Source organism: Podarcis melisellensis, assembly GCF_964234715.1.
Source record: "Podarcis melisellensis genome assembly, chromosome: 16".
Classification (NCBI taxonomy): domain Eukaryota; kingdom Metazoa; phylum Chordata; class Lepidosauria; order Squamata; family Lacertidae; genus Podarcis; species Podarcis melisellensis.
Window position 1 is genome coordinate 7,062,998 of NC_138533.1, and position 12,430 is coordinate 7,075,427.

At 46.9% G+C, this 12,430-nt stretch overlaps 3 long non-coding RNA genes across 4 annotated transcripts in view; 2 read left to right on the forward strand and 1 right to left on the reverse strand.

Moving 5' to 3' along the window:
• The window catches only part of LOC309358780, a 13,511-nt gene extending 4,685 nt beyond the window's left edge, over nt 1-8,826 (reverse strand). Inside the window, exons 1-2 of the long non-coding RNA XR_014163591.1 lie at nt 8,408-8,826; nt 6,940-7,508 (exon numbers count right to left, since the gene is read on the reverse strand). This is a non-coding gene — a long non-coding RNA (uncharacterized lncRNA). The remainder of the gene's footprint in view (nt 1-6,939; nt 7,509-8,407) is intronic.
• Nucleotides 1-12,430, forward strand: part of LOC309358725 — a 258,724-nt gene that overhangs the window by 146,024 nt on the left and 100,270 nt on the right. The gene's annotated exons all lie outside the window — the stretch shown is intronic.
• LOC309358760 overlaps nt 1-12,430 on the forward strand; it is a 150,745-nt gene that overhangs the window by 96,005 nt on the left and 42,310 nt on the right. The gene's annotated exons all lie outside the window — the stretch shown is intronic.

The following is a 12,430-nucleotide window of genomic DNA, read 5'->3' on the forward strand; positions in this document are numbered from 1 at the left end:
TTACCACACTTCTGGCTCCCTCTCCTCAGCTGTGTGTGGTGTCTCAGCTGCTGAGCAAAGCAGGGAGTGACAGCAAACGTCAGAACCTCTTCACAGTCATGTTGCAAATCTTTGAAATACATGTTTAAGGACCCTCTGATGTCGCACCGTAAGGTCTGATGAAGCTGAGAGAGGCTGGCTAAACGTGAAATGATGGTCACTCCTCGGTGTCATGTACTTAACTAGGCACCCAGTTAAAAGTGCTCATCATAGAACAATGTCCCCAGGCAGCATGTGCAACTCATTATGGCCTTGTTCCAATCATTCTTGGCGGAATGAAGCGCACTGGCAGGTTTGGAATGTACATCGGACACACGCATAGAGAACTGGCCTTTCCCCCCTGTCTCTGAGGTGAATGGAATCTTTCCCTAGCCATGTTCTTGGTCTACGGGAGAGGGAGAGAGACAGAGAGAGCACCCCTTCTTTCCCCTTGATACCCTTGACCGAAGAATGGTACACTCCTATCTGGGATGGCCACCCCCTTTCAACGAGCATGCAGCTTCGGGTGTTTGTGTATGTGTGTGGATATATTCACCCCCTCCCATTGCGAGAATCTCCTGATATGATGTTTTCAGAAAGGAGGTGTAGGAAACTGCTCTTCGCTTCTTCCTCTCCTGCCTGACTCTGTGGGGAGTCTAAGTGTTATCTATGTAGACATTAGATGGCTGAGTTAGAGCTGTAACACTCATTCAACACGCAACCCTGGTGATCAATGGGGCAATGGATGTTGCAGCCAGATGCTCCTCACCTCCAAATATATAAAATCATAACTACCTAATACTTATTGCAGTGGCGTTTGCTGCTGCTGAAATAACTAACTATGGCCTTATGTTCCCTACATTTCTGATTTATATTATTACATGTGAGGACCTGTCAGGGAACTGCCATCTAAAGCGCCGGGGCGCAAAGGCTCACTGAGGTTGAGAGAGGAGTAGCAGCGGAAGAGGGAACCAGTAGAGGGCGAGCAAGAACTCCAAGGGAAAGTGAGTCGGAGGGATGGCTCAGAGACGCTTCCAGCGAAAACAGTGGGGAGGTCTCAGGACCTCCTATAGGGACACCCACACCTCGCCGGAAACTGTCACGCCGAGAGGCCAGACGACGTGTTTCCGTTAAAGAGCTTTTATGTTGGAAACGATTCCGAAAGCAGCCACTTTCGGATTCTACTAGTGATTGACGCAGCCATGCTGGAGGGGCTCCGTCACAGGCAGAGGTTTGAAAACCTGATCAAACTCTGAGGGACTTGCATTTTACGCACAAGCAGCTCATCGTCCCATCACAGCAATCCGAAAGTCACCGAAAGCCAGCTTGTGCAGAGAGAAGCATCATGAGCAACCCAGCCGGAACCGGAGGAGCAGGAGCAGCTGGAGGGGGTCCAAGCCTGGAAGAAAGGTACAGGGCGTTGGAGATCCAGTTGGCGCTGCAAACGGCGAGGCTTGAGGAGAGGAGGGCTCAGGATGCAGAAAAGGGAAAGGAGAAAACCACCCCGCTCGCCAGAAAGGTGCCAGGATTGGTGCAGAAATTCGGGGGGGATCCCAGGAACTATCATGCCTTTAGAACAGAGATGCAATACGCTCTAAACTTGCAGTTTGATGACTTCCCCGACGAGGAATCGCGAGTGGCTTTTGTGATTGGCCATCTCGAATCCGGGGCGAAAGATTGGGTTAGACCCCTGATGGCAGCGAATAATGAGATCCTAAAGGACACGAGGAAGTTTTTTCGTGCCATGGACCTGATGTTTTCCAGCGATATTGAGCAGGGGGTGGTGCGAAGGCAGTTAATGGCTTGCCAGCAAGGAAGCAGATCTGTCCGTGAGTACTGGACTGAGTTTACTATGCTGATTCATAAATTGGGGTGGGACCTATCGGCGGAGCCCATCCAAATGCTTTTCGAAGAGGGGCTTTCTTCAACCGTCAAAGATGAGCTTTCCCGGGGGCCCAGGGCGGAGTCTATGGATCAGTTAACCAAATCTGCGCTGTGCATAGGAGCGCGCCAGGAGGCGAGGGCTTTGGAAAAGCGGGAAGGGAAAGGAGACCGTTGGAGGGAGTTCCGCATTCCAGACATTCCAGAGCCACCTTTCCCGCCGGCAGAGCCGATGGAAGTTGGAACAGCGCGGGCGCGCGCAGTTTCAAATCCCAGTGAAGGGCGGAAGAAGGAGGGAAGGAGCGCCAAGAGATGTTATCTCTGCCAACAGCCAGGGCACTTTGCCAGAGTCTGCCCACAAAGAAAGGAATGGCAAGGGATGGCAGGAGCTGTTGGGGGAAAGGAAGAGGAAGGCAAGGAGCAAGTAAAAGCCAACGCCTGGCTGCCACCGTCGGGGCACAGCAGCCAGGCCAAAGAGCAGTGAAAGTGCCCATGCCGGAACCTCCCAGACCCGCTTTAGTGATAGAGGTGTTACTAGAACTGCCAAACGGACACCCACTAAAGATCAAGGCGCTTTTGGATTCTGGCAGCTCCTGTAATTTCATGAGTAAGGAGTTTGCAGCTGAGCACCAGATACAGACCATCCCTTTAAGTAACCCCTTGCAGGTGACTACGATTGACGGCAGAGAGCTGTTGGGGGGAGAAGTTAGCCAACAGACTGTCCCGATGATAATGAGGGTGGCAAGGCACACCGAACAGATAGCGTTTAATGTGGCCATCCTGGGAGGAGCGCCCATCATTTTGGGGATGAGCTGGCTGGCGCTACACGATCCGCTAGTGGGCTGGCATCAGAGGGTGGTCTCCTTTGGGTCAGCGCATTGCCTAGAACACTGCAAGGAGGGGAAGGTTTCGGGAGGAGACAGAGTCACCCTAGCCGGGATGGAAGTAATGGACAAAGGGAAGGTGCCCCCGCAATACGCAGATCTGAGCAACGTATTCAGCGAAAGGGAAGCAGACAAACTGCCACCGCATAGACCCTTTGACTGTCAAATCAACCTACTCCCTGGGGCCCAACTCCCAGTAGGCAAGCTGTACGCCATGTCAGACAGGGAGATGCAGGAGCTGAGGGAGTTCATTGACAAAAACCTGAAGCGAGGTTTCATCAGAGAGTCCCGAGCGGTGGGGGGCAGCCCAGTGTTTTTTGTGGACAAAAAGAACACAGACAAACCGAGACTGGTGTGTGACTTTAGGGCCCTCAATGCAGTGTCGGAGCCCCTGGCTTTCCCTATGCCCCGAATTGATGACATTTTGACCAGAGTAAGGAAGGGAAAGATTTTTACAAAGCTGGACCTGCGGGGGGCGTACAATCTGATACGCATAAGGAAGGGAGATGAATGGAAGACCACCATGTTTACCCCTTTGGGAGCCTTTGAATACCTCGTTATGCCCTTCGGTCTACAAGGGGGCTCCGCGTGTTTTCAAGCTTTTATAAACCACGTTCTGGGACCTTTGCTCTACAAGAATTGTGTGGCCTTTTTAGACGACGTGTTGGTGTATTCGGAAGATGAGGAACAGCATGTGAGGGACGTTCGAGAAGTGTTGGGCAGGCTGCAAGCCAACCAGCTGTGGGTGAAACTGGAGAAGTGCCAGTTTCATACCAAGGAGGTGGAATTCCTGGGGTACCGCTTGTCAGACAAGGGATTGGCCATGGATCCAGGCAAGGTCCAAGCGGTACTGGAATGGAAGACACCGAAGACCAAGAAGGACGTGCAAAGATTCTTGGGGTTTGGGAACTTTTATCGGAAGTTCATCAAGAACTTTGCCCACTTGACGGCGCCCATCACCGACTGCCTCAGCAGCAAGAAGAAATTTGTTTGGACGGTAGAGGCGGATCGAGCCTTTGAAGAACTGAAAAGGGCTTTCGCCTCGGAAGAACAACTTCTGCATGTGGATTTACGAAAACCCATGAGAGTGGAAACCGATGCATCCGACCGGGCGGTAGGGGCGGTCCTTCTTCAACCGGGGAGGAGTGCGTCGGAGTGGAGACCATGTGCCTTCTTCTCGCGGAAGCTGAATAAATCCGAGAGGAATTACACGGTGTATGACAGGGAACTACTTGCCATTCACGAAGCATTCCGGAGGTGGAGACATTTATTAATTGGGGCACAACACAAGGTGCAAGTGTGCACCGACCACAAGAATTTAGAGTATTGGAGAACAGCTCGAGTGCTCAACCAACGACAAGTGAGATGGGCACAGGAATTCTCCAAATTCCACTTTGAAATTTGTTATGTGCCAGGCCCAGAAAACGTCAGGGCGGACGCGCTCTCACGCAAACCAGAGTATTGGGAAGGGGAGGGGGTGATCGAAGAGAGACATGTCATCCCTGAGGACCGCTGGGTGTGTGGGGCGGCGCTGGTGGGGCAACGAGAACTGGTAGAGGAAACGGAAAATGATGAATATGCCCAGGATAAGCTCAGAGGTCTCAGGGGGGAGGGCGAGAGCCCCGGAGGTTTTGAGGAAAGAAATGGGGCATTGTATTACAAAGGGGCACTGTATATACCCGAAGGTGAATTGAGGGGGAGAGTACTCAAGCAGTTGCATGATAGCCCCACGGCGGGACATTTTGGACAACACAAGACCATGTGGTTGGTTACCAGGGAATTTTGGTGGCCTAAGGTGAGGGAAGATGTAAGGGAGTATGTAAGAGGGTGTGACCAATGTCAGCGAGCCAAAGGGGAAAGAAGGGCGCCGGCAGGGTTATTAGAACCATTACCCACACCAGAACGGCCTTGGGAAGCGATATCAATAGATTTTATGACGGATCTGCCAAAGTCCAAGGGGAAAACAGCCATCATGGTAGTAGTAGACCTGTTAACTAAGATGTGCCACTTTGTAGCATGCTCACATGCAGTCACAGCGGAAGAAACAGCGAAGTTGTTTGTAGAACACATCTTTAGGTTGCACGGGGCTCCCTTGAGGGTGATCTCAGATCGCGGCAAACAATTTACTTCCAGGTTCTGGAGGAAGCTCATGAGCTTGCTGCACGTGGAAGTCAATTTTTCAACTGCCCGGCACCCTGAAACCAACGGGCAGGCGGAAAGAGCAAATGGCATTCTTCAACAATATCTGAGGTGTTATGTCAATGACAGAGAGAACGATTGGGTCGAAAAGTTGGCGTTGGCAGAATTTGCCTACAATAATGCGGAGAATGTGTCCACAGGGATGAGTCCCTTTTTGGCAAATTACGGGTGTCACCCCAGGGCATTTCCAGGGGAAGGAGGGGAGAGATGGAGCGTCCCAGCGGCTGAACATTTTGTAGAAGAGATGGAAGCGATCCATCATCAGCTCCAGCTCAACTTAGAAAGGGCTAAGGCACAATATAAGAAGCAGGCAGACAAGAACAGAAGGGAAGGTGAAACCATAAGGGTGGGGGATCAAGTGTGGTTGTCAACCCAAGGGTTGCCGTTCAAAGGGGGTTGTAAGAAATTGAGGCCCAGAAGATTGGGACCCTTTGAGGTCATTCAGCAGGTCAACCCGGTAGCTTTCAAACTCCGATTACCCAACCACATGAAATTGCACCCAGTGTTCCACAGGTCGTTACTGTCACCATACAGGGGGGGACGTGAAGGGGAGTACGTCAGGGGACCAGCCTTGGAAGAGAGGGAACGCCGCAACCATGTAGCGGAAATCCTCGATTCCAGGTGGAAGGGAAATCAGGTGGAGTATTTGGTGGCGTGGGAAGGGGAACCGGAGTCAGAAAACACCTGGGTGAATGCAGAGGAAGTCAATGACGAGGTTTTAACAGAAACGTTCCACCAAAGGTTCCCGAGGAAACCTCAGCCGATAGCAAGGTTTAGGAGGGAGTATTTCGGCACCACCGATGAGGAAGAGGAAATGGAAGGGTTCGCGGAGTCGGAGTTGGAAGAGGGAGTGGACTCCGATGACGAAGATTACCGAGAGAGTAGGAACAGCAACAAGTGGAGGGAAGTGTTCGCGACGTCGGAAGACGAAGGAGGTTCTTTCAGGGGTTTTACCTCCTCACCGCCAGTAGGGGAGGAGACGGGAGGGGGTGAAGGGGGCCCTGGAGGGGAGGTGGATGTCAGGGAACTGCCATCTAAAGCGCCGGGGGCGCAAAGGCTCACTGAGGTTGAGAGAGGAGTAGCAGCGGAAGAGGGAACCAGTAGAGGGCGAGCAAGAACTCCAAGGGAAAGTGAGTCGGAGGGATGGCTCAGAGACGCTTCCAGCGAAAACAGTGGGGAGGTCTCAGGACCTCCTATAGGGACACCCACACCTCGCCGGAAACTGTCACGCCGAGAGGCCAGACGACGTGTTTCCGTTAAAGAGCTTTTATGTTGGAAACGATTCCGAAAGCAGCCACTTTCGGATTCTACTAGTGATTGACGCAGCCATGCTGGAGGGGCTCCGTCACAGGCAGAGGTTTGAAAACCTGATCAAACTCTGAGGGACTTGCATTTTACGCACAAGCAGCTCATCGTCCCATCACAGGACCCTTTTTTATAATATATATGGGGGCTGTTCTTTTTAGATGTAGGGCTGTAGCCAGCTAAGTTCTACTCAGTGTAGACCTATTGGAAATAATGTATCTAAGATAGACATGCCCCCCCTCCATGCCGAGGAGTGAAACCTAGGAATGAGTAAAAGAAATGAAAAATGAACAGAACCAAAAATATAATTATGATGCAGATAGATAGTGTTTATTATAGTGGAAAGAGGAGATCATGAAACCATTTCTTAGGTGAGCGGCTTCAAATAGGTCAACAATCCTTTCAGCCACAAAAGAGTTAAATGACAAAGTGACAGATGAATTTATAATTGACACAAGGCAAAGATACACAGGGGAAGGAAGAGATTCTCAGGGAACTGGAAGCATCAGAACTCTTGCAGGCCTGAACGATATTCAGAGTGCCATCAATGAGTGATAGAAAGGAAACAGAAACGTAAAGAGAGATAGAAGGAAAACTCAAAGAAGCATTGATGAGGGATGTGTAGGCGAGAGTGTCAGAGATGCTGAGCAACCTTTTGATCTAATCCATTCTGGTTTGTCTGGATTGTGGAGGCTCAGCATTCCTGACACCATGCAATCCTAGAATTGTAGAGTTGGATGGGACCACAAGGGCCATCAAGTCCAACCCTCTGCAATGCAGGAATCTCAACTACAGCATCCATGACAAATGGCCATTAGACGTTGATCCATGGTGTGCATTTCAGGTACCATTCCCCACACCCCGTTCCTGTGGGGGATCAAAATCCCATTGGAAAGAGAGACAAGCTCATCTTCGTCTCAGTATAGGAACTGTCGCTGGATGAGAAGGGAGATTGTAAGCAAAAGAATTTGGTTGCATCAGTGAAGGCAGCTGCATTGCTGATGAAGGAGCAAGCATGCTAGCCTGATTTATCTGGGCAGGGGTGAGGCTGGGGAGAGTCGTGTTTGATCCCTGTCTCATAACATCAATCTCCATCTCCACCATTATTGTCATCGGCCTAAGTGTTCCATCGGCTGCCCGCGTCATTATTTCAATAGGCATGCTGCATGTCATAATGGGTGTCATTACAGCTGTAGTCATCGTAGAACAACTGGTGTGAATCTGGGGGAAAAAAACATGAAAGTTTTTAAGATGGTGTACACTAATGTCTACTCGGATTCTGTTTTAATTACAAATTTTGCATCAATAAATACTATGAGCAATCTTTTCTGAAAGTGGTGTCCAATTACATCACAGTAAATAGTAAAATTTAGCAAGCAGATAGATTTTTAGCAAGGTGATATGCAGGCACAAAAAAACCAAAAAAAACCCTCATGCATGCCTGATCGTCTTTCAAAGCAACTACTCTATTCCGAACATAAAAATGGAAAGTGTAATGCTGGTGGTCAACAAAAGAAGTTTAAAGACTGTCTCAAGGCAAATCTTTAAAAAATGTAATATAAACACTGACAACTGGCCTGCAAGTGCTCCAGTTGGAGAACAGCCTTTACCAAAGGTGTCATGGGCTCTGAAGACACTCGAACTCAGGACTCTAGGAAGAAACGTGCTAGGAGGAAGGCCCCCTGGGCAAATCCACACCGTGATGAAATCCTGCCCAGAAACCAATGTCCCCACTGTGGAAGGATGTGTGGATCCAGAATTGGCTTCCACAGTCACTGAGGGACTCATTGTTAAAACCATGTTTATGGAAGATAATCTTACTCGGCTATGAGTGATTACCAAAGAAGAAATAAGGGATGACATTTCTCAGGAACTAGTAGGAAGAAGGAAGATAGTAGGAGATGGGTAATTGACTCAATGGGTATGGTAAACCTATTGAGGACTGTTAATGACTGAAATAAGTCCTACAGGAAAAAGCAAGGGATAGTATGCAGATGACCAAAAATAGCTCTAGCTGTTCCTTGAGTTTTCAAAACACAATCCTTAGTGAATCTCCTCCAGAGTCACAGAATACCTCTGTGCCCTTTTCCTATTAAAGCTTTGATTTAAAGACAACTTACCAACAGCAGGAAAGGCTGAGCAACTGAAGTCAATGGAAGCTGGAAGACTCTGGTGAGGAACACAGAAATGTCTGGAGCATTTATACCGTTTGCTTTTGGCTTCCACGCCTTGAGTCAGCATTGCTCTTTCCTAATGGACACTTGGCACAAATGCCTAGAAATCTCACAAACATTTTTCTTTCAATGATTAACCCCGCGGGGGAAGAGTGTGATCTCATTCAAGAGTTTATATTTCATTATAGATTATTATAGTCCCTGGTTGGATGCGTTTGTTGGAAGCACATATCCTTAATTACTAATGCCACCATGTCTCAACCCTTATGTTATTTGATTATACAAAAGGACGCAAATGTGGGTCGCACCCAGTGCCTTTTTTCTGGGAGAATGCAGGGGGACGCATAGCCCTAAACAATTTGTGTTTAAGGTCTACGTTTGGCCTCATTAAGGGGCAGTATTTCAATATGAGTAGGAAAACCAGAGTAGCGGTTGAGTAGGAAAACCAGAGTAGCCGTTGACATTGTTGTAGGGAAAAAAGCACTGGTGACATCCATTGTTTTCAGATTTTAAAATGCCCAGTTTTTTCATCAAAATCTCAATGTTTCTGGGATTTCATTTCCAACAACAATACGTATTATCGTCTGCAATGTTCCTTGTGGTTTGCTTGATGTATGCCTCTCTTAATATCTGCTAATGTTTAGCCTGGTATATGTTTTCCATATAAGTTATTTCTAAGAGATCATAATTACACACACACAGTAACAGCTACAAAGAATATGGTAGACTTGTCCATTCCCCTATGTTTTCAATGTTTTTGTTAATAGAGGAAGTTGGGATTTTTTATCTTGAAAGTCAGAGAAAAAAGGAAAAGAAGGACGCTTCTCTGATCATCTCCTTTATCTTCCAGCTCCCTCAAGAGCTAGTAGCAGTCCCCATCTCTCCCCAACAACAACAACAAGAAGAGACACTGAATACATATGCACATTGCGCAGACATGGGATTGGAGAGCACTGAGCTGGCAGATACCAGGCGTTCATCTGCAATATTTGCCATGATTCAGCAATGATTTTGGCTCTGAAACAGTCATGAGAAAAACAATAATGCTACAAACTAATTAAAAATAACACAGAGCCTCCCACAATGAGGGAGAATGTAAAACGTACATGGAACTTGGTTCGGAATGCAAGGCAGCTTCTTGAAACAGATTCCATGGCATTCTGCAGGCTTCACATTGCAGACACGCTAATGACTGGATTACATTCAAAACAGGATACATGCAATGCTCATATCCTTTTTGCACTGTGTCCCAATATGCTGAATAAAGAGACACATTCAGAAACGGAGTAATAAACTCAAATCCACCATATTCTCTAATCTGGGTAACTGTTAATATAAAGGCCTTGGGCAGAATCCTTGAGTCTATCTTCCCTAAATGGGGGTGGGGGTGTAGCGGTGACTCACGCCCCCCTTCTCTTTGTGGCGGCAATACCAGGGTTCCCCATTAAAGGGGTTGTTTGAGCGGAGGCTTTGGCCGTATGCCGAGAGGTCATCATTGCTCTCCCCTGCGGTGGCAGAGTAACTGCTTGAACATATGTTCTCCAGAGCCAGCCCATCTCCCCCCCCCCACACACACTCTGGATAACCCTGCTGTTCCCCAGATCCCCGGTGGGGGGACGGGGATGGATAAACACCCAGTGCCTGAGCCAAGGTCTACCCACATCTGAAACATAATAAAGTTGTGGCCAATTTAAATCCCATAGCACATTGTCTTGAGTCGTTATTCCACACGTGGGCTGCCTAGGGTTTTGGGGGACTCCGCCTGTCCACACAATGGCAATCCTCAACCTGTCTAACAACTCTTCCTCTTTCCCATTCGCTTTGTCATTGCTGACACAACTCAGATTCCTTTTGTGGGTTGACTCTTTTTCCTCCTCCTCTTCCACTTTCCTTCACAAATGTTCCCCTACTTATCTCTAAACCATCCTGGGTTTGTTTTTTTGCCTGCATACCTTCACGATGCCCCAGTTCCCCCAGAAAAGTTCTTGCCAGAATCCAGCCAGAATGCTCTAAAACGCTGCCCTTACTTACAGAGGACAGTTTCAGCATCCTTATTTACCACACTTCTGGCTCCCTCTCCTCAGCTGTGTGTGGTGTCTCAGCTGCTGAGCAAAGCAGGGAGTGACAGCAAACATCAGGATGCTGCCCAAATACCTAGAAATCTCACAAAGTTTTTCTTTCAATAATAAAACCCATGGGGGAAGAGTGTAATCTCATTCAATAGTTTATATAAGTATTCTCATCTGCAATGTTCCTTGTATTTTTCTGTTTATTTATTTTTAAAGAAATAATTTTTATTAACAAACCAATCAAATCACATTAATTCCAAATTACAGAGCCAAAATTTAAATTTCTGTTGGGGGTACCCATATTTCGAGCTCCGAAAGAGATCCGATCATCTTATTGCTGCTGCTTTGATGTTCACAGTTCTGTCCAAATAATGTTCACAATTCTGTCCAATCCTCTCTTTGATGTTTTCCTCATCAATTCTTGTTGTTTTCGTATATTTTTCCTTTCTCTTTGTGACCTCTGATAGTCTCCATAAGCGAGTTGAAAACAAGCATTTGTATAATCCTGTGTGGGTTTTTCAATTAATCCAAGCATCGTATTCAGACGGCAGAAGCATTTCATCACTTCCATAGAGAAAACAATCTTACCGTCTGCTCATTAATCTTCGCAGGCCTGTCACTCCCTTCTCGATCTTCTCAGAGGGTTCTGCCAGCAGTCCAATATAATAACAAAGCCATGGCTTCCTCCCCCTTGATCATCAATCCTGCAACCAACCTGCTAACATGGCGATTCTCTTTTTTATAACTGCGTCATTCCAAAAGCCTTTCATTCATTTCCAGATCTCCATAAGCCAAGCCATTGGTTAGTAATTCATTTCCACACCGTTCTTAATCATCCCGCTTGTAGTCAATTGTGCAATGGTTCTTATTGGGGAGGGATTTTTAGGTAATCACATTGTATTTTTCTATTTAAGCCATTTTCATTCCAAGTTAGTATCTTTAATCTGCCATTCTGGTTTAATTTAAGGAAAAATAATTATTATTTTTGTTCCTGCTTTAATTATGTCTTTATTACTCTTCCTCTTCTTCCTGTTTATCAGTGCTATCCTCAGATAATTCCTCTATCCCCCTCTCTGTTCCTGTCACGAGCATCCCTTCTCCTAATTCTTATATTAAATTTTTCATCTGAAATTTCTGCGCTTCAGATATATCCCTGCATCATTGTTTCTTGTTTTTATATGTAAAAGAGACTTCCTTCAGGAATTCCCATCTATATAGAATTTGCTTATTTCTCAGAGCATCTGTCAAAAAATTGGAATTAGCTTGGTTTTCTTAGAAGTTGGACGGGAATTTATTTTAGAATAATTTTATTTTTCTCTCCTATCTGTAATCTATTTTGATAGTTCGTTTGTATTATTTGGTCTCTGATTTGGCGTAAATTAAAAATTACCAGACAGACTCCTGGTAACTTTTTTTCACCTTTGCAAAGCTTGATTTAATTCAGAAGATTTAATCAATCGAGTTTTCCATCAGTTCTTCCTGTACCTCTATCTAATTAAGCAACTCCTTAATCAATTTGGACCTTATATCTTCCTCTGGTTCTTCGGAAATTAGTCTAAGACAGAGAATCATTTCCTTCTGACACATTTCCAAAACCGCAATGGCATCCCCGGCTGATACCTGGGAGACATTAGCCTCCGCCACCTCCTCTTTAATTTTTCCTGGCCTTTTCTCAATTCCAACCCTTCTGCCTGAACCCTCTTTGTTTTTCTTCCTCTAATCCCTGTGTCTTGGTTTTTAGCTCCTGTACTGATAGTCCCCGTGCTGTAGTGTTCCCATCCACATTGTCATTGCTGACACAACTCAGATTCCTTTTGTGGGTTGACTCTTTTTCCTCTTCCCCTTTCCCTCACAAATGTCCCCTTACTTATCTCTAAACCATCCTGGGTTTTTTGCCTGT